We start from the raw sequence: 26,536 nt of genomic DNA on the forward strand, positions 1-26,536 counted from the left end.
CTTAAAATCAATGTGAGTGTTTTTCTGATTAAAGATGTTCAGTGCCAAACACTTTTCACTATACAAATCTGTAGAGAATGCAGGAAATATGGCTAAAACACATAACTCTGCAAATATTAAACATGTGGTCAACTGATTAGAGCTCTTAGGAGTTGTACTCCCCTTAAATGTCTTCCACAATCAATTATTTGAACCTTAATCACATAATCCACAAATATGATAGAAATATAGCATATTACCTAACTTAAAAAAACAAAGTAATAATAACAATTTTTCAATATGATGGAGTAATAAGCTGTGACTGAACTTACTTTGTCCCTCATTTCAATGCTGGATTTCCAAAATTTCAAATAAGTAGGACTTTCAAAGGAGTGTGAGACTCCTTTGATAAAATAAAGTCTGTTTACTGAAAGAAATGTATCTTGTATCTGTCAGAACAGTCTATGTTCTTTTATTAATATACTATCTATTTTTGTGAAGACATATATTGTTGAAATGACAGTAGCCTGTAGGTTTTGACATTCTGTCCATACGTGACAAGCTAAGAGGAAAGAGACAGAATGTCCACCTGCCATGATAACATCCTGAACTTGGGAATTACTTGGCTGTCCAGAGTGCAAGAGGTAAACAGATTATCGATAGAGACAGATACCTGAAACAGGATAGAGTGCAAGAGGTAAACAGATTATCAATACAGACAGACACCTGAAACAGAATTATTGATCAGCTGTACCCAATGTGCCAGAAAAAGAAAACAAAGATAGATATTTTCTCCAAGCAGCATGTTGTGGCATGTTCTAATACCATGCAGAAGTATTTCTGTATGCATAAAGTATACTAAGTGTGTACAAATACAGGTATACGTGTAATAAAAAAATTGCAGAGGACAGATCTGACTGCTATTTAATATGACAACCATGGTTAACTTTTTACAGACAAGTGCACGTGTTTTCATTACAGGCATCAACTCCTATCAATTTAAGTGGCAGGGATAGGAAGTATCTAATGTCTAAGTACACTTGAAAGGATAAATCCCCGGTTTCTCAAAAGCCTGCATGGAGTGCAAGATGAGTGCAGTAGCTCATGCAGCCAATATGTCTGCCGTGCGATCCAGGAACAGCCAGCAGGGGCGTGCTCAGTTACTAACCGAGTACATTTCTGCAAATTCCAAAACGAAGCTATGACAGTTCCAAATAAAGGCTGCATATTATTGAGGAAGCATGCCAATGGCCAAGAAGAAGGCCATTGGCATTGCAAACCGTAACAAAAAGAAATAAAACAACTTTTATTTTTTTTTCGCCAATCTTGACTGTGTAAGCATAGGGCAGCATCGTGCAAATGAGATCGGGGGGAAAATAATAAAATAAACTGAAAATGAGCATTCTTACAAAAATCAGTATTCTGCCATGCATGTCAATGGCAGGCAAAATACAACTTGGACAGTGAGTAGTGGTTGCTAAGGGGGGAGGCTCAGTGTGGGACATGTAACTATGCATTAGTAGGCAATCCTATGCAAATGAGGGAAAGGTTAGTGAATCCCAGATTTTTCCAGGGTGTGAGGCAGGTCCCAAGAGTGTAAGAGTATAAATAGCTGGGTGCAAGACTAGGATATAGGTGGCATCATGGGGGGGTGTCAGGCATACTGTAAGAGGATTGGAGACCTGTGACTCGAGATTACTCATAGGTTAGCACAGCTAAGCTAGCGGTGTGTCTAAACAAGCCTAGCACACTTTACAAAGTGTAAGCGGGTGCGTGCACCACGCACCAGGTTCTACAGGAGGAAAAAGGAAGTTAAACCAGGAAAAAGCAGCTCTGTGCACATATCAGCACTCTGTTTGTGCGGCGAGCACACAGGCTTAAACAGGGAGGTGATGGGAAGGGAAAACAGCATTAGGAAGGTAATCAAGGAGAAGTAGTTTAGCTGACAGGTGAAATGCACCAGAATCAGCCAATTACACAGGCAGCAGAGCAGCCCAGCCCAGCACACCACTATAAACTATGCAAACACCTTTCCCCCTTGTTGTTCCCAAAAACTCTGCACCACTGGTGTATACAGACGGGGAAATTTTACAAAGCGAAGGCAAGAGAAAAAATGTTAGGGGCTGCTTTTGCTGTCATAAACCAGCATGTGCAAGAGGCTGAGGGAGGTGAGGATGTGAATGCTGCTGAGCAACCCGCAGTGAGGAGACGAAGAAGAGTGTACAGATGCAGGGTAACCCATCAGGGGCTACATGAGCTGGAGATAGTGGAGCACTATATGGTGGACAGTGACCTCCTACAGCAAATTGTTGAGCTGTGCTGGCCACGCCTCACACACAGAACTAACAGAGGGCAACCCATCCCAGTGGATAACAAGGTATGTGTGGGTCTAAGAATACTGGCTACAGGTACCTTCCAAAGGCCAACTGGGGATATGATGGGGATTTCACAGGCATCAGCATCCAGGGTACTCCACCAGTTCCTGGATGCCATGTCAGCACATGTCGGTGAGCATGTATATTTCCCCATCACCCGTGAGGCGTTGGCCAGCAATATGCATCTCTTCCACCAGATAGCAGACTACCCTGAGGTAGTGGGTGCAATAGACTCACGCACATATGCATTAAAGCACCAGCAGGTGAGCAGGGTAAGGTCTACATCAACCGCAAGGGCTTCCCCTCCATCAACTGCTAGGTCGCGTGCGATGCCCAGGGCATAATAATGAATGTGTGTGCTGGCTGCCCTGGAAGCTACCACGATTCCCACATCTGGCATCTGACGCAGCTGTACCAGACATTTGCCAATGGGGACATCCCACATGGTCACCTAGTGGGGGATGCTGGATACGCACTGGAGCCATGGCTGATGACACCCATCAGAAATGCACACACACCCGAACAAAAACTCCATAATGGCGCACACGCACAAACACGAATCATAATAAAGCGTGTGTTTGGGATGCTCAAGTCACGGTTCCGGTGCCTGGACACATCCGGTGGAGCCTTGCAGTACTCATCAACTACATGTACCCAAATTGTCCTTGTATGTGCCATGCTACACAATATGATCCTGTGGAAACAGCTGCAGCAGGAACAGCACGGGGCAGGGCCACACAGCCCCCCACCAGTGCCAAGGCCTGCACAGGCGCAGAGTGACTCGGAGGAGGAACGACTTGAGCCTGCTCTAGTAGCAGAAGGAGGCATGCCCAGTAGGCCCTGGCCTTGGCAAAGAGGCAATGCATAGCACATGCACTGACACAGCAGGGACCCAGGGAATGGCACCTTTCTCCGACTCGCACATACAGTAAAAGAGATGCCAAACATGACAATACCTGTGCTCAACCATGTATAGGGAGTGTACTATGTGCATCTGACATAGGCAGCCCTGCATCACCACCCTCAATACCGGGACACCCACAAGGTAAGTGACTCACACATGCAAGTCGGCAGGGGGGCACATACCCAACAACAGTCACAGCCAGCAGGATAGGTGTAGACATAACACAAACAAATGCTGTACTATGGCCTCTGAATGAGCCCCATGGGTAATCCCTACCCCAGCCCTACACAGACAGACTACAGCAGGCCAGCCAGTTGGATGTCAGTTGTGAAGGCTAGGAAGTCAGAAACTAATATGTAGGTAGTGAAAGCTACGATCTGTCATACACTGGTATGCCTCTAGCCAGCACGATAGGTAAGACTAGAGACTGAAATGGTGTACCTGACATACCAGTACAGTCCTAGCAACTGTGTAAAAGTGTAAGGTGTACCCCACCATCCTATGTACACTTATAGTAACAGTAGGTGTGCACCCCACCCCTGTGTAGAAATGTAGAAACAGTTTGGAGTCCCCCCCCCCCCGCTAAGCAGAAATGTAGCAACAATCAATGCCAAATGACTGATGTATAGCATGCTACCTGTCGGTGTACAGCACAAAGGTCAGCACCGCAGTACAAACCACCTGGACTTAATCCACACATGCAATACAGATGGCCATACTGGGCATGCTCACACACTTAGAGGAATGAAGGCAATGTCAGTCAACAACATACTGAAAGCCCATACTGGGCATGTTCATACACTTACAAGAAGGCCATGTCAGCAAACAACAGTGGACCAGACATATCTGGCATTTGCAGTTCTCAGTACAGACACATGCCAGTATTCACCACTGCTGCCTTGCACACACGGTGGATAGGAATACAGACATATATGTAAGAACAACACACTATAATAAGCCAAAGGTAGATGGACATACATGTGTTGAAGAGGGTGACCATGACAAGGAGACATCTGGGCCTGTCCCACCCAGCACACAGCCAAAGGGCCCCAAACACATGAGGTGCAGGTGTCACTCACTGCAGATACTAGCCACCATTATCTGTCAGCATGATGGCGTGTTGCATATGCCAGCTGTGCAACATGACTGCACAAGGAAGATGTCACCTAGCAGCTTTATACACGTACCTGTGGCATATGACCCTGTGTGTGCCCACATGTGGCATGTCAACCCCTACATGAATGGGTTATGGCCCATGCACACACCGCCCTCCCCATAGCAGTATCATGACAAGCCTGCTGAGGTCATCCAATGTGAAATACATCTTTGGGGGAGCTGTAGCTCAGTAATCCCCATGGTGCGTCCCATAACTGTGTACTGCTGTACTGATAAACTAGTTAGGTAGTAGTGCTAACCCCAGACTTGACAACTGTGTGAGCATGTGTATGTGTGCGTGTCTCGGTCTCTGCCTGTGTAGAGAGAAATGCTTTCTAGGCTACTCACACTCAGTACAGTTCATATACACAACATTGGCAAGGCTGCAGATGTCAAGCACCTAGAAATACACCTCTAGGGAAATCATAGCCCAGTAATCTCCATAGCGCGCCTTGTAACTGTGTACTGCTGTAGTGTGATAAAGAAGTGAGGTAGGTTTTCTAACCCCAGACCTGGCAACTGTGTGTGTGTGTGTGTGTGTGTTTTTGTGTGTGTGTGCATCTGACTGAGTAGACAGCAATGCCTTTTTAGGTCACTCACACCCCATACAATACACATACTTGACTTTGGCAAGGCTGCTGAAGTCACTCACCTAGAAATACACCTCTGGTGAAATCCTAGCACAGTAATCTCTGTAGTGTGCCTTGTTACTGTCTACTGCATACTGCTATAGTGTAATAAAGTAGTGAGGTAGGTGTTCTAACCCCAGACCTGGCAAATGTGTGTGTGTGATGGTGTGTGAATCTGTGTGTGCGTCTGATTGAGTAGACAGTAATGCTTTTTAGGCCACTAACACCCCGTACAATAAACATACTTGACTTTGGAGGGCTGCTGATGTCACTCACCTAGAAATACACCTCTGGGGAAATCATAGCCAAATAATCTCCGTAGCGCGTCCTGTAACTGTGTACTGCTCTGGTGTGATAAAGTAGTGATGTAGGTGTTCTAACCCCAGACCTGGCAACTGTGTGAATGTGTGTGTGTCTGACTGAATAGAGAGCAATGCTTTTTAGGCCACCCACACCTCATACAATACACATACTCGACTTTGGTAAGGCTGCTGATGTCACACACCTAGAAATACACCTGTGGGAAAGTCATAGCCCAGTAATCTCTGTAGGATGTTCTGTAACTGCGTACTGCTGTAGTGTGGTGTAGAACTGTGGTAGGGTTCCATCTCCACCCATGGCAGTTCTGGATGTTTTGTGTGTGTTGCAATGTCTATGTATGGAACAATGCATCATAGGCTACTCACTCGCAGTACATTTCAAATGCCCTACATTGCCAATCCGGCTGATGTCATTCATTGTGAAGTAAAACTTTGGGGAGAAAGTTCTTTAGTAATCCCTGTGGTCCAGCCTATAGCAGGTCTATGCTGTAGTGTGATATGAACTTCGGTCAGGGGTTCTATACCCACACATGTCAGTTGTGGATGTTATGTGTGTGTCTCACTGTCTGTGTAGTGAGCAATGCATTTTAGGCTAGTCACTTGCAGTGCAGATGAGATGCCCTACTTTGGTAAACCTGCTGATGTCATTCAATGTGAAATACACCTTTGGGGAAGGATGTCTCTAGCAATCCCTGTGGTACGTCCCATAACAACTCCATGCTGTAGTGTGATATAGACCTTGATCAGGGGTTCTATACCCACACATATCAGGTGTGGATATTTTGTGTGTATCTCACTGTCTGTATAGGAAGCAATGCATTTTAGGCTACTCATTTACAGTACAGTTGAAATGCCCTACTTTGGTAATCCTGCTGATGCCATTCACTGTGAAATGCACCTGTAGGGAAATAGTACTCCAGTAATGTCCATGGCGCGTACTATGACTGCGTAGTGCTGTAGTGTAATAAAATAGTAAGGTAGGGGTTCTACTCCTAGACATGACAGGTGTGTGTTTGTAACCAGTATCCTGTGTAGAGGTGAGTGTGTGTCAACTGTGGGCATTGTGGAGGGAGTTTTGCTAATTTATTTTATGGTGGCCCTACTATATATCACAATGTCAACCATGCAGGGATAACAGATGTAAATTAGCTGGGAGGCTGGGGTGTAAAGCCATACCCATACATGTGACATCAAGGCCAGACAATCCAAGTTAGCAACTCCACTATTACCCAGAGCACACACTCAACCCATGTGTCATATGAACACACATACCTAGGCAGCAGCCAATACATGGGTAGTACAGTGCATATTGGCCACTGATAGTAGCTATGCAGTGATAGCAGTGGGCTACAGAGGGCATGTCACCCTGCCATCTGTCCATTATGCACATACATGCAGACAGTGCACCTCTACCATGTTCCCTAATGGACAACTGCACCACCTGTGCCTTCACATGTGACACACAACGGACATACCATGCCTGACAACATGACCTGTATGGACAGATGACACTGACATCAGGGAATGATGTTGGCATGTCATCAATGTAGGTGAAGGGTAAACCTGCTGCCCCGTACCAGTTCCTGCCACAGGTGGGCAAGACTGGCACATCCGATGATACTCTGTGTTCACAACATGGGCCAGACACCCCAGGTACAGTTCCACATGTCACTGTACATGCATGTGGGAGGTGTGAACATCCCAGACACCATCCATGTCATAGACTAAGGAACACATACATGGCATGTGGTGTACAGCATTGGCCACACACAATAGTCACCCAGGTGACTGGATAGGGATGCAATACCCACCTGTGTGGGCAAATGCAGTAACTACAGGACTGAGCCACAATGCAGACCAATGTCATGTGGCCTGATGCCAAAGTACACCCATTGCCTACCCTTGTACAGCCTGCTGGCACAATTGACCACCACACACCCATGTAGACATGCACCCATGCATGTCAGAACTGGCACCCTGTGTGTTCAAGTGTGTGTGTGTTGTATGGTGCATATGTCCACATCCACACTCACTAAAACCCCCCAGGGCATACTGAAGAATGGTGTCTGATGTGTGACATCCCCTCGTACTCTTTGCCCATACAGCCTCCGTATGACCCATGTGGTGCATGTGATACCTGCACATTGATGTGTTGTGGCAATCCCACTAGTGATGGGTTGCACTCCTGGACCTGCCAAGTGTGTCAATATGTGTGTGTCCCTGTGTGAGTGTGCCTGTGTTAAAGCTGCCACCTGTTCATGCAGACAGGCATGTGTATGACACCTACCGTATATCTACTGTATCCCTGTTGCAGATGTCACTCATCCTCACTTATATGTCCTGAGTGCTCCACATCAGGTAACCCATGTGGTGCATCAAATAACTGCATTGAACTGTGATAGCACTACATGGTTGTCGGGAGTTTGATACCCTGTGCTGATAGGTGTGTGACACAAACATGTTTCAGTTTTGCACTCCCATCCCTCCCTGACATGTATTTGCCTCTGTCTGCCTCCCCCACTCCCTCTCTGGTGGATGTGGAGACCCACACCTGCCTTGCTTAGGCAGCAGCATGTGTATTTTATGTGATGCTCATGATCATCTGATGGCCTCTGCACGAACTGCAGCCCTCCCCTAGCTGATTGAATGTGGAACAGCTGTGGTAACAATCTGCCTAGGAACATCATGGTGGTGTTGGGCCTTTTCAGTCACTGTGAGCAGGAACTAGATCTGTTGTTTGGTAAACAGCATCTCAGATGGATTGGGGGTTTACCTCCAACAACATACACTGTTGAAAGAGGCCAACAAACAGGAGGGGGATGTGCCTGACCTGACTACCGACTGTAAGTGCTGCTATACTGCATTTGGAGTAATGTTGGTTTAATAGTATTTGTCTGGGTATGCCTGTCGTACATGTAGTAATACCTGCCATGTCAGTTCCATGTACATGAGGAATCCCCATCTGCAGGGCCATCTGCAGACTGGTCAGTGTTGTGCCTATGGTGTCATGTGTTATCCACAGTGCATCTCTCTGTGGAATGCAGACGGTCTGTAGATGGTGAAGGCCGTGACAGTTACTGGCTTCATATCCCTCACAGGACATATGTTGCAACAAACACAGTTACAATGGAAAATATACAAGGTTATCACAGCAACATGTCTATACTGGCCCTGTGTATGTGCTGTCAGCCACACCACTGTCAACGTTTGTACATATGGCATGCATGAAGTGGTGCACATGTGCTGTATGCTATACATAGTGTCATCATATCTGATAACAAGCCAGTGATATATCAGATTGCTACATGTCATGTACAGTAGGGGTTATATTTCATGACATAAGCTGGACGTTGTGTGGATGTTTGTACAGTACTGAGGTCTGTGTAGTGATGGTGAATGTCGGCAGTGTGTGTATTGTTAATATGTGCTTTAGCCTGTGTACAGACTGTGGTAGATGTCATTGTCCTAGCTCCCTTTCTATCATATGTTACATGCTGCCCCAATGTATTGTACCGTTTCGCCATACACATTTGTAGGGCCATACACACACATGTCCCGTACCACAGACAGCCATCAGACCAAACTGTGTAGCAGCCCAGTATATGTAAGGACATTCTGTGACTAGCACATATGAGGATGGTGTAGAACAGATAGTCCATATACTGTAATATTATGCTAGCCTACCATATGTGGCTGTGGCTGTGTTCACATTGGTTGTGGTAATGCACTTTCACACAGGTGTATCTTACCCTGTGCTGTGAATTGGCTGTTGAGCCTGCTATATATGCAAGTACATGTAATTCCCCCATACAAGATGTAGGCCAATGTTGAGCCAGTCTGCTTTTAGCCTGCACAGTGCATGGTTACATGCCTAGCAGGGTAGTGTACTTAACCACTGGGATGTCATGTGCAGATACTTGCCAGATGTACTGCTGCCGGGTCTCCATTAAATGTATAGCTAGATATATATATATATATATATATATATATATATATATATGTATATATATATATATATATATATATATATATATATATATATATATATATATATATATATATATATATATATATATATATATACACCTGTATCTGCATATATGTGTCTTTGTATATGCATCCTAGGGATGGCCATGTCATGTCTGCTCCTGGTTATGGGATCTGCAACAATGGGTACTATATTACAGGGGGGCCATGCTTGGCTGGGGGGGGTAGTCCTATTCGTACCAGACGTATATTCTGTGGGGCCTCTCAACCCCATTGACGGTGCATGAGGACATATATGTTTTGTTATTTCCCTATTATCTACAGCTGTATGTCCGTATATACCTATGTATGTGTGTGTATATATATATATATATATATATATATATATATATATATATATCTGCTGACATATATATATAACCTGCCGTATATATTTAGACATGTAGATGTGGACATATATATCTATAGATGTAGGTATTTGCATGTGTATATGTATATATGTATATATATATATATATATATATATATATATATATATATATATATATATATTTATTTTATTTATTTTACATTTGTTGACCGGGATAGTCCGACTGGATGCATGTCCATTTTCAGCGGAGGCCCGGGGAGAAAAGCTCCAAGGGTAAGCAGATACAGCATTACATAATACCAGTATTACATATTACAAACAGACTATTTACAGAGATTACATAAGTAAACAAGTTAAACAAGTTCCACAGGTTACAGTTAATCCTGAGCGCAAGTCAGGATTAAATTAAATTACACAGTAAACTGGTTAACAGATTTTTACACATTCTAGACAGAGTTAGCCAGGCTTGATACATTGACATAGCCAGTTAAGTGACAAATGTTGTTTGAGTCTAGTTTTAAATTGACCTAAGGTGGAAAGTAAGGTAATATCAGCTGGAAGAGAGTTCCAGGATCTACTTACAGAGTTTGCAAACAGAGAATCACCGTCTGTGTTATTAATTTTGCTAGTCTGAATTCGTAGTTTGTTAGAGGATCGAAGCGGTCTAGGATTGTTATAGGGGGGTGATAATATTTTTAAGTGCAGGAGTATTGTCCGGATTATAGAGGATTTTATAGGCCATAATCAGTTGGTTATACTGGATATGTATATATATTTATTTATTTATATATATATATATATATAGATACAGATATATCTATATATATATATATATATATATATATATATATATATATATATATATATATATATATATATATATATATATATATACATACATATATGTACATGTTGTACCTGTTTAGACATTAATATATTCACTCACACAGACATACATCTACATGTTGGAATACATTCTCTGTACTGTTGAATGACTGGGATGGATGATATGTTTGTGAATGATTTACTATCAAAATTTCAAACTGTACTCTGTCGACTGTACTATCGTCGAACACGGAAGTTCAAAAACAGTAATATCGATGTTAAAAAAACAATCTAGGAACGGGTTTTAACATGGGTCGAGGTAGGGGAAATGTTTGTAGTTCGGAATAATACTGAACACCTACCTCGACCCATGTTAAAACCCATTCCTAGATTGTTTTTTTGACATCGATATTACCGTTTTCGAATTTCCATGTTTGACGACAGTACAGTTGACGGAGTACGGTTCGAAATTTTTATAGTAAACCTTTGTGAATATATGAAGGATACGTACATCTGAGATGATGCACTGGTAAATCACTTTGGCTATGGTGTGCAGGGTCCTGGGTTTGATACTAGCAGAAGCTGCTTATTTTGTTGCTGGGCAGAACATGGGACGTTGGCTACAGAGTGATTAAGGCACTTTTAAGCAGTTGTAAGTGGGTTTGCGTGAGTTTGCGTGGCGGTAAGCACTGCCAACCTCTACTTATGTTTTTTTACAGTCAGTTAGCTTCAGATTTCTTAACTTGTGTAGGCATAGCATACCCCCGTGCAAACCCATGCAAACCCGCTTACCGCTGCTTAAAAGTGCTTACAGCAGCTTACCCCAGCGCTAATTCCTTTAAAAGAAAATAAAAAGGGGTTGATAGAAAATGGTGAAAAATGGGGAACAAAGAGGGAAAGACAGTAGGGAAAATAGCTAGGCATGTGCAGGAAGGGTATAGGAAAGGTCCATAGCTGCCCATTTCTTCTACAGCAACAGCTGTGCATATACACTATATTTGCAGGTACATTTGGACCCTCAAACCCCTGGGAGAGGGGTGAGGACAACATTTATTCATTGTGATGCCAATTAGACCAGATTACATGTGTCCAGCAGACACATGTGCGAAATGGACAGCTATGTATGGGGCGAGATTTTTTTGTAGGAACAGACTGCCCTTTTTTTTCTTTTTGCAGGTGGGAGTAGGATGTTGGGGAGGGGTAGTAGGTATATTTGGGGAGGTAGGTTGGTTAGGTTAACAGACAAGACACACAAGACGCATATAGGGCCAGTATATGACATATGTGGGGGGTAAACACCTTGGACGGGGAGGGGTGTTTGGAAGATGCAAGCCCATGAGCCCCCAACTGGAAACAGTGGGACTGAGGTCCCCACACATGGGCAGTCACTACTGCACCTTCACAGCCCTGAAGGTGGCTGTGCTAGAGGCTGTGTAGGAGGGGCAGGCTCACCCTCTAATAGCAGCACTTGGTCCTCAAGCTGGAGTAGCCACTCTCGATACTCCAGATCGAGTTCCTTATGCACCATGGCCCAGACCTGTTGACGGGTGACAGGTTCCCCTCCGTGACCACTCTGGGGGGGGGGTGAGCCCCATCCCCTGCAGCGGTTACACCCGAAGCTGGCGCAGGGCCCATGGAGGAGGAGGTCCTAGGCTGGGTCCCAGATGTGCTGGTGCCCGGTGCCATGGCCAGCTGAGGTGGGACAGGTGGGTCCGCTGGGACCGGCCTTCCCATACGAGCTGTGCTGTCACAGGTTTAAGACAGATATGGGTTAGTAACAGTCAAGAGCATTCAGGATTAGTTATAACAGCATGCATAGGTATTCCCATTAACCCAACACACCACAATTAACACAGTTGCAGAGCAAGCAGATCACATGCATATATGGAACAACAGTGGCCATTACAGGAGCATGCAGGTTTCATTGATGGCAACAGGCCACCAATGTGGGTGTATTTTCACATGGCACATGCATAGAAACAAATGTGAATATTTATAAACCATTAGGACATATGTCCCCACAAAGGGTTAGAGTGTACACATACCAGTTGAGGAGTGTCATTGGGTTATTATGCACATATGGTAGGGGTGAGAGAGAGAGTTCAATTAACAACTAATATATCCTTGTAGTGTTCACAACACTCTTAGTCACTGCAGTGGTCTTTCCCTTACATGTATTATTACACTAGACAATGGCCTTATATTGTACACTGGTATGTTTATAAATTATTATATACGTGACCTGTGTCTTACATACAGGCGTGACAGGCTGTAGGTGTTAATGCAACATATGTTGTGAATTGCTGTCATACATTTTGGGTGAGGTGCTAAAATGACAGGTTTGTTTCCATATACATTCTCTGACTATGTACACGTTTGAACATCAGTTATATGTGATTTTCAGGGGAACAGGGTACCAAGCAGGTGATAAGTGCCATTTATCTGGACATGCTGGACAGATTGGAACAGTTGTGGGGTATGAGTACGCATACATCTTTAAATTTGAACATTCTAGCAAGTTCTGTACAGTTGCTAGGTGTAATTATGCATACAGCTTTCTATCTGAACATTGTATGAAAATCTGTACAGCTGTAGGGTATGCTTATGCATACAACTTAGTAGCACTCCCAGGAGTCAACCCCCTGCTGTGTATGACAAAATATTATAGCTAACATCACAGTACACTGTGCTATCAGGGAACTGATGTGCAGCTTTCGAATGTTTTCTATCTAAGTCTCCCTAACTTGTACAATATAACTGACCTCTTGGCACTTCCAACATTGTTATGTAGGACTTCATGCCCATTTTATCTGCATACCACGGTGTGGGTGATACTGCTTAAGATACAATAGTACTATGTATAGTATGGAAAAGATCGCCAACATATGAGAGAAGAGTAAACAGAAGCACTCCAGAGGTTATACCTTTATTCACAGACTATTACACATTTATTTCTACTGGTACAACACTTTCTTAGGCTCTTACATTTATTTATGACAGTACATGCAGACTGATTACTAACCTGCCTCGCGATGCAGCCTTTGCAGCCTAGCATCATGGGCTTGCTGGTTCGCAGCCCACTCATGAGCAGCTGTCAGGGAAATTCAGTGATATTTAGCCATACCTATCCATAATATACACAAGCTTGGCCATTATTTACTACTTAGTAGAATGAGTACTTACTCAGTCCTGGGGCATTGGGCATCTGCCAAGACTCCTGGATCCACTGTTACAGTACATCCCCCCCTGCGCTGATTCAGGTCAGCATGGTGGTGCCTGACCTGCTCACCAGTCCGGGGATACCTGTGGCACTGGTGAGGTCACGGGCGAGACTGTCCCAGGCCTCCATTTTATACTGCGAGCCCTGGTACTGGCCCTGCAGTAGTCACTGATCATGGTGTTTTACCAGGAGCCATACCATGATTTTTGACTCCTGAATGCCCCAGCGTTGCGCTCTAAATCGAGTGCTTTCACCCACACCAGCCATTCTACCTGCAGTAGGAAGCTACAACCAGTTATGAGAAGTATTCCCCCCTGTGGGGTTTAAATACTGCCATTTTTCCACACTTTCCCGTGATTGGCCGGTTTTGAAAAGGCTAAGCTATGGGCACACCTGCTTACACAAGGCAGGCACTGCTTAAAGAGGTTTACCACTAGGCAGATTGAAATGGCTCCGCTACACATTGCTTACACTTACTAACTTGAGCTGTGCTGCAGTTAGCATTGCTTAATAGTTAATTAGCACTGTATTTGCCATTTGGCAAAGATTTATTCTTCATTACAGGTTATATATGTATCTGGTATCTGTGATTCATGTGTACATACACTGTATGGGGACCTGGGGAATTCTACACTTTATTACAATCACACCTCAGATCTATGCTAACTGCAGTACTCCAGTTCACATATTTATGTTCTGTGGTGAGTTATCCAACATCACACTGTACATAGATTCAGTTCACATGTTTGGTTTGACTTTCCTGTGGTGAGGATTAGTTTGCTGATACCTCATGCACATCTATTGCTATGATGGCTTACTGGTTAACTACTGTGACTATAGTGTACAGGGTCTTGAGTTTGAGCCCTGCAGAGACAGTTTATTTTGTTTCTGGACAGAACATGGGCCATTGGATCCAGAGTGATTAAGGCACTTTAAAGCAGTTGTAAGCAGGTTTGCGCCGGTTTACGTGACGGTAAGCACTGCTAACCTCCGGTTACAGTTTCTTACACTCAGTTAGCTTCTACTTTGCTTCATCTGTGTAGGCAATGCTTACCCCTGCGCAGATGCACTTAAACACGCTTACTACTGCTTATTTGTGCTTAAACCTGCTTACTACTGCCTAAATTCATTATAACACTGACACTTCACATGTGCATTTCCTGCAGTACTCCAGTTCACATTTAAATGTTATTATGTAAGTTTTACTGCAAAGAGATGTACAAATATGTTCATATACAGATTTCACATGGAAAATGATATGTGCTGCAGTGGGATTTGAACCAGGAATGCCTGTTTGTTAGGCGGGTGCTCTAACCACTACACTATTGCTGTGTTGCTTCATTTGCATATATACCCATATACCCATGGATCCTAGTTCCCCAAACACCCACCCCAACACTTCACTGACACATCAGTCATCCATTCTCCAGATGGAAACACGGTGTATCCACACCACTACACATTGACCACTCCCTACTCCTCTGGACCCATCCCATGGGTTGATTCAATCCAAGTATCCTCAGACATCCCAACCTTTTAGTCCACAAACATTGGTGAAATGAGTGACCAATAGGACACTATTCCCAATTTTTGGGTTGTCCCACCTGGGACACACGTCTTTATTTCAAGATTAGACTCTATACTTCATTACTTCATTACTCCAGTTAACATGACACTAAAATAAATTAATAAAACAAAACAGCATGCGCGTGAACCTCTAATGGCAATAAAACGTCAAGTAAATCCACAGTCTTGAATGCAATAATGCAATAATACAAAATTGTATTATTAGAGCTCAAAAAACATTTATTCGAAATCTGAGTGAGCGCTTTCGCCAAAAGGCTTCTTCCGACTCTTGATACATATTAAAACAGTTGAAACTCATTAATATACCCTCCTAACAATTCCCATTGGATAATTAAACTTCATTGATGTCACAAGGTATACGAACTAGCTGAGTATACTTCAATTTAAACAGATACATTGAGATATGCAGACTCTATATAAAACATATACTTAACTAAGCCTTCAGCACAAGTTACTAAAAATGTAATTTACAAGTCTGTAACCTACATTTCTTATTATATCATAACATAATTAAAAAACAAGTTAAACAGTTAAAAATCATATGCTGCTGACTAACCAGGCTATGCTTATAATAAAACAATGCATAGTTTGTATCAACCTATATTAATAAGCTTAGCCTGCTACTGTATAAAACTAGGGCATAGTAGTTATTCAATATGACATTCTATGGTGTAAAATGCATTATTATTAAAATCTAACTATAAACAAAAATTTGTTAAACTTAAAATATATAACCATTATTACAAATGGTGCCAGGACAAATGTTGTGTAACATATTCAGGTACACATCATAAAGCTCTACCAAACATAATAGCAAAAACAACATTTATACAAAACATCTCTTACATATACAGGAACTCTTATATGAGTATATTACTTAACAGGTAAACTATTACTTCCTTCGTAATCTTCTACTTCTTAGGAAGGGTTTGATGTGCACTTTGTCATTGAGGCCAGGTGGTGTGTCTGATCGTAACCTAATAATCCACCTAGTCTCATACTCTAACGTGCGGTTAATCAAATCTCCTCCTCTGAAACCTTGCGTAACAGTATGAATGACACAAAATTTAAAAATATGCTGTGTACCTGCCAACCTATTATGTCTAGCTAAAGCATTGACTTCAGAGCCTATTCTGATATGATATGAGTGTTCCCTAATACGTTCCTTGAGTGACCTGTTGGTTTTCCCTACATAGTAAGCAGTGCAGGAATTGCAAGTGGCGATATATACTACATTTTTACTATCACAATTTGTGTTCGTGTTGAAATTGAACACATAACCTGTAGTGGGATGCTAAATTAATAACTAAGACTATATGATAACGCACACGTTACACATGAAAACCAATGATGTACGAGTTCGGCAACATTATATTACAAATAAGACCAGTTTAGTGAGTGGCATTGACGTAGCCGGCAAATCACAGGAATGATTCAAATATTTCATAATGGGAAAGTCGAACAAACAGAAATCACTAGTCAATCACAAAGTAGAATGGAGCAGGCAAATGTTTATATAAACAAACCAAAATGTTATTGTAATCCAAGGTTAAAATTGTAGAATATCCAAATGTATAAGCGCTTTCGTCTTCATCAGATACAATTAGTTACTTTCATCGCCTGAATTTAAAAATAAATTCAAATTACATTACATCCTAGAGCAGTCAACACACTTTCATTTAAAGCCATAGTATACTTAAAATTGTCATTACTTCCACATCACCGTGAAAGTTGTTAAAACCATTAAAAATACTTTTAAAATACTTCATAAATTTTAAAATCACTACCTATCTACAATTATATTAATAACAACATTTAAATAAATTTAAATAAATAAATCCATGTGGTAATAAATATAAATAAATACCTAAAATGTTGGAGAACATATATAAGTATAAATAAATATTCATTCAAACACTGCATATATGAATAAGTTTGTTACACTAAGATAGTTACAAAGTGTATTTTAACGTCTATTCAGGGCTTTAATTTTCAAGAGACTACTAATAGACAAATTCCACATGGATTTATTTAATTAAATTTATTTAAATGTTAAGTTATTAATATAATTTATGAACTATTTTAAAAGTATTTTAATGGTTTTAACAACTTTCACAGTGTTGTGGAAGTAATGACAATTTTAATTATACTATGGCTTTAAATGAAAGTGTGTTGACTGCTCTAGGATGTAATGTAATGTGAATTTCTTTTTTAAATTCAGGCGATGAAAGTAACTAATTGTATCTGATGAAGTCTCTTCAAATTATTTAAAAAGGAGACGAAAGCGCTTATACATTTGTATATTCTACAATTTTAACCTTGGATTACAGTAACATTTTGGTGTGTTTATATAAACATTTGCCTGCTCCATTCAACTTTGTGACTGAATAATGGGAAAGTCCTCACATTTTATTTTTTTGAGAACAGCACTAACTTCGAAACAAAATACACAACTCTGAATTATTGCAGATTCGTCCCTTCCCTCTATCTTCTCGTAACTCTAATACTACAGTACTGTAATATACAACGGAAACAAAACATCAAGTTATTTTGCCTTGGAAGTTTATATCCCAGCAAAATCGTGAAAATGTCGCAAATAAATAAATATATATATATATATATATATATATATATATATATATATATATATATAGATGACAAGCATTTCATGACAGTCTAAGTAAGGCCTGCACTGTTACAAAGGCCATGCATTTTGCATGAAATTAAGTCGGGATATATAAGCCACAGTGCAGAGAAGGGGTCACCATCTTTTCTGTAATGGACTATAAATAAATGTTTATTTAACATCTGTTAACCGAGTATGCAGACTGTTCCAACGTGTCAGGACTCCATTCAGTCATGACTTGAGCCTTAGAGGCCAAACAGCACAACTAAACATACACGAGAACCATACCTCTCAACCTCTTAATGTAAGAAGTCTAGCCAAAGCCAAATATAATTGGGGGTGGGGGGGGCAAAGATTGGGACATACTGGGATCAACTGAATAGCTCTGCTTGACAGAGGCTCAGTAAATTGATCAATGGGACGGCGTAAGCCGACACACCTTGGCTAGGCTTATAAATGTCCTTCGGCAGATAGCCTAGTACCTACCTATGAACCTATTACATTTAAGGTTATGCACAACCTATTATTATATCTACTTTTGAGGTTTGTAGGGGCACTTTCATGTTATTTATGTCTACAAAAGGAATGAATGTGGTACAAGGAATGTACTTCTACATATAGATGTATGTATGCGTGTATGCATATATATTTATAGCAAACTCACTGACCTCCACGAGGCGGTCCAATTAGAACTGGCCCAACCCTGACACACCTGAATCCATATTTCATATCCATGGTTCCGCCACCCCACCTGAGTTCCACATACACACAAACCATCCATTCTCCAGTTGCTATCCCAGTCATAACACACCTCCACACATTGCCCTCTTCCCAGCATTAGGGACCCTACACGTATGTTGTCTCAAACCATGTATCATCAGGCTTTCCCAACCATTTAGTCCTTGCACATACACGGCCTGGCTTGTGTAATGGTCGGAAGTCCAAATAGCCAGCAATATTTGGGTAGTCCCACCAGGGACTACCCTGTAATTGTTTGTAAGGTAGACTTAGCAGGTCAACAATGTTACTCCCACTGGTAGTATCCTGCCTGTGGTTTGAGAAGCAGTGATTTGTTCACCCCTGCCCAGCTTGATATGACATAAGATGACAGCCCTACATAATATAGGTGTTGCTGTTGTTTTCCTTCTCATTATTTTTTTATGCTTTATTGTCACGATGTTCATTCTTCATAGCTATATATATATATATATATATATATATATATATATATACACATTATATCTGTACATACACACGCACATACATCTACATAATATATACATTTCCTATGCTGTTGCATGACTGTGCTGGATGATATGTTTGTGATACCATCAGATTTATGTATATCTGCCATGGCTTAGTGGAAATCACATTGGCTGCTGTGTGCAGGGTCCTAGGTTTGAGCTTTGTAGAGGCCCTTTATTTTGTTGCTGGGCAGAACACAGGCCATTGGATACAGAGTGATGAAAGCACTTTTAAGTAGTTGTGAGCGGGTGTTAGTGGGTTTGCGTGACGGTAAGCAGTGCTAACTTCTGATTACAGTTTCTTAAATTCAGTTAGCTTCTACTATGCTTAATGTGTGTAGGCACTGCTTACACCTGCGCAAACGCACTTAAACATGCTTACTAGTACTTATATATGTTTACTACTGCTTATTTGTGCTTAAACCTGCTTACTAGTGCCTTATTCATTATGACACTAATACTTTAACTAAACTGAATTAATTAAACATTTAATGCAGTACTCCAGTTCACATTTACATGCTATTATGTAGGTTATACAGCATAAAGATATGAAAATGTGTTCATATACACATTCCACATGGAAAATGATATGTGCTGTAGTGGGACTCAAACCGGGAATGCCTGTTCATTAGGCGGATGCTCTAACCGCAACATTATTGCTGTGCTGTTTCATTTGAATATACATTTCTTGCTATCCTCTTCAGCATTTTCAGCTGCTTTAACCATAGCTAAGCGATGGGCAAACCCGCTCACCTATGGTTAGCTGTACTCGGGGGTTTAAAAAAACAAAATACAAGTTTTTCTTCGTTTTATTTCAATGTATTGTTGCTTTTGAACACATGGGGACTGTGGGTGGGGATATGCGGACACCTATGAGCAGTCTCGCTCATTTATTTACACTTTCATCTGTTCTACTTTGCAGGGGCATGTTTATTCTGAGAGCTCTGCTCTCAGACACGCCCCTGCACTCGTCCATGCTCAGTGTAGGATTTGGAGCTCAGCCAGCGTGCCTTCATTAATATGCATGGTGCGCTGCCGTCCTCCTCTTAAACTGTCACTTATGTGCAGGATTAGTTTAGTCCTGCACAGCAGATTAGTAAATCCGGGGAAGTATCTTTACCCAATGACCAATTTACATGTCTTTAGGGACATGTCATGCTTTTAAAAAATGGCCACTGACATGATAGTACTCAGCAAGCTAATTCTAGATAACCCAAATAGCATTTGTTTCTAATGACAGCTAATAGGACAGACTAAAGAAACTGTACGTTATAAGTAAAGACTGAAACAAATGTTCCTAAATACATGATCAAGTTATCCAACTTTTGCAATGACTTAATAGCATTATCTGTTTATACTATTTATATATGTAAAAAATACTTTCCCCCGGATTCTCGATGCCCTGCACGGCGTGCATGATTAGTGCAGGAGCCCTAGCAGGCACTATATCTGCCGTGTGATCCAGGAACAGCCTGCAAGGGCGTGCACGAGAGCTCCTGCACTAATCATGCACAGACTAAGCTCTGGTATGCAAATCTGCAGGACAAATTCATGCAAATGAAGTGATTTTGCAATCCAGGAAGCTTGCAATAGTCCATGCAAGACAAGTGCTATCTGCAGAAATGTACTCGGTTAGTAACCGAGTACATTTCTGCAAAATCCGAAACAGAGCTATGACAGCTCCAAATAAAGGCTACATGTCATTGAGGAAGAATGCCCATGGCCAAATATAAGGCCATTGGCATTGAAACAATAAAAAAATAAAAAAACAACTTTTAAGTTTTTTCGCCGATCTCGGCTGTTTAAGCATAGGGCAGCGGCGTGCAAATGGGATTGGGGTACAATAATAAAATAAACCTAAAATAAGCATTCTAACTAAAATCAGTATTCCACCATGCAAGTCAATGGTAGGCAGAAGACAACCTGGCCAGTGAATAATGGTTGCCAAGAGGGGAGGCTCAGTGTAAGACATGTAACTATGCATTAGCAGGCAATCCTATGCAAATGAGGGGAAGGATAGTGAATCCCAGTTTTCCCCAGCATGTGAGGCAGGTCCCAACAGTGTAAGAGTATTAATAGCTGGGTGCAAGACTAAGATATAGGTGACATCATGGGGGGGGGGGGTGGCAGGCATACTGTAAGCGGATTGGATCCCTGTGGCTCAGGATTGCTCCTAGCATAGCATAGTTAAGCTAGGGTGTGTGTCTAAACCTGCCTAGCACTCTTCACAAAGCCTAAGCAGGTGTGTGCCCTGCGCACCGGGTTCTAAAGAAAAAAAAAAGTAAACCATGAAATAGCAGCTCTGTGCACATTTAAGCACTCTGTGTGTGCAGTGCACCCTTGGCCTTAAACAGGAAGGCAATGGGAAGGGAAAACAGCAGTGGGAAGGTAATCAAGGAGAACTAGCTTAGCTAGCAAGTGAAATGTATCAGAATCAGCCAATTACACAGGCAGCAGACCAGCCCAGCCCAGCCCAGAACACTACTATAAACTAAGCAAACACCTTCCTTCCCCTCTGGTTTTTCTCACACTCTACACCACCAGTGTATACAAGTGGGGAAATTTTAACAAATAAGCCTACAAAATCAGAAGGGCTGCAGCAGGCAACATAGAACAACATGTGCAAGAGGCCGAGGGTGGTGAGGATGTGAATGCTGCCGAACAACCCACAGTGAGGAGATGGAGAAGAGCATACAGACCCAGGGTAACCTACCAGGGGCTACATGAGCTGGAGATAGTGGAGCGCTTTAGGGTGGACAGAGACCTCCTACAGCAAATTGTTGAGCTGTGCTAGCCACACCTGACACACCAAACTGATCGACGGGAAGCCATCCCAGTGGATACCAAGGTATGTGTAGGCCTAGGTATACTAGCCACAGGTACCTCCCAAAGCACAATTGGGGATATCATGGGGATCTCACAGGTATCAGCATCCAGAGTATTCCACCAGTTCCTGGATGCCTTGTCAGCACATGCCAGTAAGCACGTATATTTCCTCAACACACGTGAGGTGTTGACCAGCAATATGCGTCTCTTCCACCAAATAGCAGAATACCCTGGGATCGTGGGTGGTATAGACTTCACACACATACCCATCAAAGCACCACCCGGTGAGCAGGGTAGGGCCTACATCAAACGTAGGGGCATCCCCTCCATCAACTGCCAGGTCATATGTGATACCCAAGCCATTATAATGAATGTGTGTGCTGGCTGCCCTGAAAGCTATGACGATTCACACATATGGCATCTGATGCAGCTGTACCAGAGATTTGCCAATGTGGACATCCCGTACGGTCACCTAGTGGGTGATGCTGGGTACACACTGGAGTCGTGGCTGATGACACCCATCAGAAATGCACACACACCTGAACAACAACGCCATAATGAGGCACACGCACAGGCCAGACATATAATAGAGCGTGTGTTTGGGATGCTCAGGTCATGGTTCTGGTGTCAGGACACATCCGGTAGAGCCTTGCAGCATTCACCAGCTATATGTACCCAAATTGTTACGGTATGTGCTATGCTACACAATATGATCCTGCGGAAACAGCTGCAGCAGGAACAGCATGGGGCAGGGCCACATAGCCCCCCCACCAATGCCAAGGCCTGCACAGGCACAGAGTGACACGGAGTAGGAACAACCTGAGCCTGCTCCAATAGGCAGAAAGAGGCGTGCTCACTATGCCCTGGCCTTGGCAAAGATGCAAGGCATAGCACATGCACTGACACAGTAGGGGCCCAGGGAATGACACCTCTCTCTGACTCGCACATACAGTAAAAGGGATGCCAAACATGACACTACCTGTGCTCAACCATGTATAGGGAGTGTACTATGTGCATCCAACATAGGCAGCCCTCCAGCACCATCTGCAAGTCTGGCACACCCTCAAGTTAAGTCAATCAACCTACCAATTGCCAAATGGAGTAGAATGTGTTGTTACCTGTAGCTATGGTATGGATGTGAGCATGCAAGGGAATTGGGTGGCGGAATGTTATGGCAGCAGACAGTAGACACCTATAGTGGCACCATGACATCTGTAAAACATACTGGAGTCACCATAATAGCCAGTACTACACAGGGGTGACAAAACCCACTGCAGGAAATGGGCTGAGTGACATGTGTGTCCATAAGACCCACACATGCCAGTCAGGAAGGTTCACATACCCAACAACAGTCTCAGCCAGCAGGACAGGTGTAGACAAACCCAAACAGAGCCTGTGCTATGGCCCCAGAATGATGGCTAGGGTTAACCTCCCCCCCAGGCCTACACAGACAGACCACAGCAGGGCAGGCAGTGGGATGTTAGTTCTGAAGGGTAGGAAGTCAGACAATAATATGTAGGGCAACCAAAGCCACAATCTGTAGTACACTGGTATGCCTCTAGTCAGCATGATAGTTAGCAATACAGAATGAAATGGAGTACCTGACATACCAGTACAGTCATAGCAAATGTGTATAAGTGTCACGTGTGCCCCCCACATCCTACATAGTAATGTAATAACAGTCAGGTGTGCCCCCCCCAACCCTGTGTAGAAATGTAGAAATGTAGAAATAGTCAGGTGTGCCCCCCCCCCAGCTATGCAGAAATGTAGTAACAGTCAAAGCCAAATGATCGATGGAAACCCTGCAGAGACAGCATGCCACCTGTCGGTGTACACCACAAAGGTTGCACTGCAGCACCAACTACCTGGACACGATCCACACATTCAATAAAAACGGCCATACTGGGCATGCTCACACACTTAGAGAAATGAAGGCAATGTCAGTCAACAGCATACTGAAAGGTCATACTGGCCATGCTAACACACTTAAACACATGAGGGCCATGACTGCAAACACCAGTGGACCAGACATATCTGGCAGTTGCAGTTGTTCATGTGGACACTCGTCAGTATGCACCACTCATGCCTTGCACACACGGTGGATAGGAATACAGACATATATGTCAGGACAACACACTATAATAAGCCAAAGGTAGATGTACATTGATGTGTGGAAGAGGGTAACTGTGACAAGGAGCCATCCAGGCCTGTCCCACCCAGCACACAACCAGAGGGCCCCAAACACATGAGGTGCAGATGTCACTCACTGCAGATACTAGCCACCAGTATCTGTCAGCATTACAGACTATGTGGTGCACGTGCCAGCTGTGCAACATGACTGTATAAGGAAGTAGTCATCTAGCAGCTGTATACACATACCTGTGACATATGACCCCGTGTGTGCTCGCATGTGGCGTGTCAACCCCTAGATGAATGGGTTATGGCCCATGCACACACCGCCCTCCCCATAGCCCTACTATGACAAGCCTGCTGAGGTCATCCAATGTGAAATACACCTTTGGGAGAGTATTAGCCCAGTAATCTATTTAGCGCGTCCTGTAACTGCGTATTGCTGTAGTGTGATAAAGTACTCAGATAGGAGTTCTAACCCCAGACCTGGAAACTGTGAGTGTGTGCGTGTCTGTCTCTCTCTGAAAGTGTAGACAGCAATGCTTTTTAGGGTACTCACACTCCTTACAATTCATATACTCAACTTTGCCAAGGCTGCTGATGTCACCAACCTAGAACTACACCTCTGGGAAGGTTATAGCCCAGTAATCTCCGTAACGTGTCCTGTAACTGTGTACTGCTGTAGTGTGATAAAGTACTTAGATAGGAATTCTAACCCCAGACTTGGCAACTATGAGTGTGTGTGTTTGTGTGCGTGTCTGACTGTGTAGAAAGCAATGCTTTTTAGGGTACTCACACACCTTACAATTCATATACTCAACTTCGGCAAGGCTGCTGATGTCATCCAATGTGATATACGCCTTTGGGGAAGGAGTACTCCAGTAATCTTTGTGGCGCGTGCTATAACTGCATAGTGTTGTAGTGTAATAAACTAGTTAGGTAGGAGTTCTATCCCCAACCATTGTAAGTGTGAATGATTGTGTGTGTTCCTTTGTCTGAGTAGGGAGCAATGTTTTTGAGGCCATTCATAGGCACTACAACCTCCATCACCCTACTTTGGCATGTCTGCTGACATCATCAACTGTGAAAAACACCATTTGGATAGAAATATCCCTGTAAACTCTGTGGCATGTGCTATAACTGCTTAATGCTGTAGTGTGATAAAAAAATTAGGCAGGTGTTCTAACATCCAGACATGGCAAGTGTGTGTGTCTGTCTGTGTAGAGAGCAATGCTTTTTAGAGTGCTCACACTCCTTACAATTCATATACTCAATGTTGCCAAGGCTGCTGATGTCTCCAACCTAGAAATACACCTCTGGGAAGGTTGTAGCCCAGTAATCTCCGTAGAGCATCCTGTAACTGCGTACTGCTGTAGTGTGATAAAGTACTTAAACAGGAGTTCTAACCCCAGACTTGGCAAGTGTGTGTGTTTGTGTGCATGTCTGACTGTGTAGAGAACAATGGTTTTTAGGTTACTCACACTCCTTACAATTCATATACTCAACTTTGCCAAGGCTGCTGATGTCACCAACCTAGAAATACACCTCTGGGAAGGTTGTATCCCAGTAATCTCTGTAGCGCATCCAGTAACTGCATACTGCTGTAGTGTGACAAAGTACTTAGATAGGAGTTCCGACCCCAGACCTGACAAGTGTGAGTGTGTGTGTTTGTGTGTGTGTCTCTGACTGCATAGACAGCAATGCTTTTTAGGGTACTCACATGCCTTACAATTAATATACTCACTTTGCCAAGGCTGCTGATGTCACCAACCTAGAAATACACCTCTGGGAAGGTTATAGCCCAGTAATCCCTGTAGCGCGTCCGGTAACTGCGTACTGCTGGAGTGTGGCAGTTCTGGATATTTTGTGCGTGTTCCAATGTCTGTGTACAGAGCAATGCAGTACAGGCTAGTCACACGCAGTACATTTGAAATGTCCTACTTTGGTAATCCTGCTGATGTCATCCATTGTGAAATAAACCTTTGGGTAAAGAGTTCTCTAGTATTCCCTATGGTGTGTCCTATAACAGCTCCATGCTGTAGTGTGATACAGACCTTGGTCAGGGGTTCTATACCCACACATGTTGGTTGTGGATGTTTTTTGTGTGTCTCACTGTCTGTGTAGGGAGCAATGCATTTTAGGCTACTCACTTGCAGTACATTTGAAATGCCCTACTTTGGTAATCCTACTGATGTCATCCATTGTGAAATACACCTTTGGGGAAGGAATACTCCAGTAATGTCTGTGGCACGTACTATAACTGCACAGTGGTGTAGTGTAATAAAGTAGTTAGGTAGGGGTTCTACTCCAAGACATGACATGGGTGTGTGTATGTGTGTTTGTAACTCATATCCTGTGT

General features: G+C 42.9%; 1 protein-coding gene across 3 annotated transcripts in view; it reads right to left on the reverse strand.

Annotated features, from left to right (window-relative positions):
* The window catches only part of DACH1 (dachshund family transcription factor 1), a 1,758,683-nt gene that overhangs the window by 52,686 nt on the left and 1,679,461 nt on the right, over window positions 1–26,536 (reverse strand). The gene's annotated exons all lie outside the window — the stretch shown is intronic.

Source organism: Protopterus annectens, chromosome 5.part0 (genome assembly GCF_019279795.1).
Source record: "Protopterus annectens isolate FY-2018-M chromosome 5.part0, PAN1.0, whole genome shotgun sequence".
Classification (NCBI taxonomy): domain Eukaryota; kingdom Metazoa; phylum Chordata; order Ceratodontiformes; family Protopteridae; genus Protopterus; species Protopterus annectens.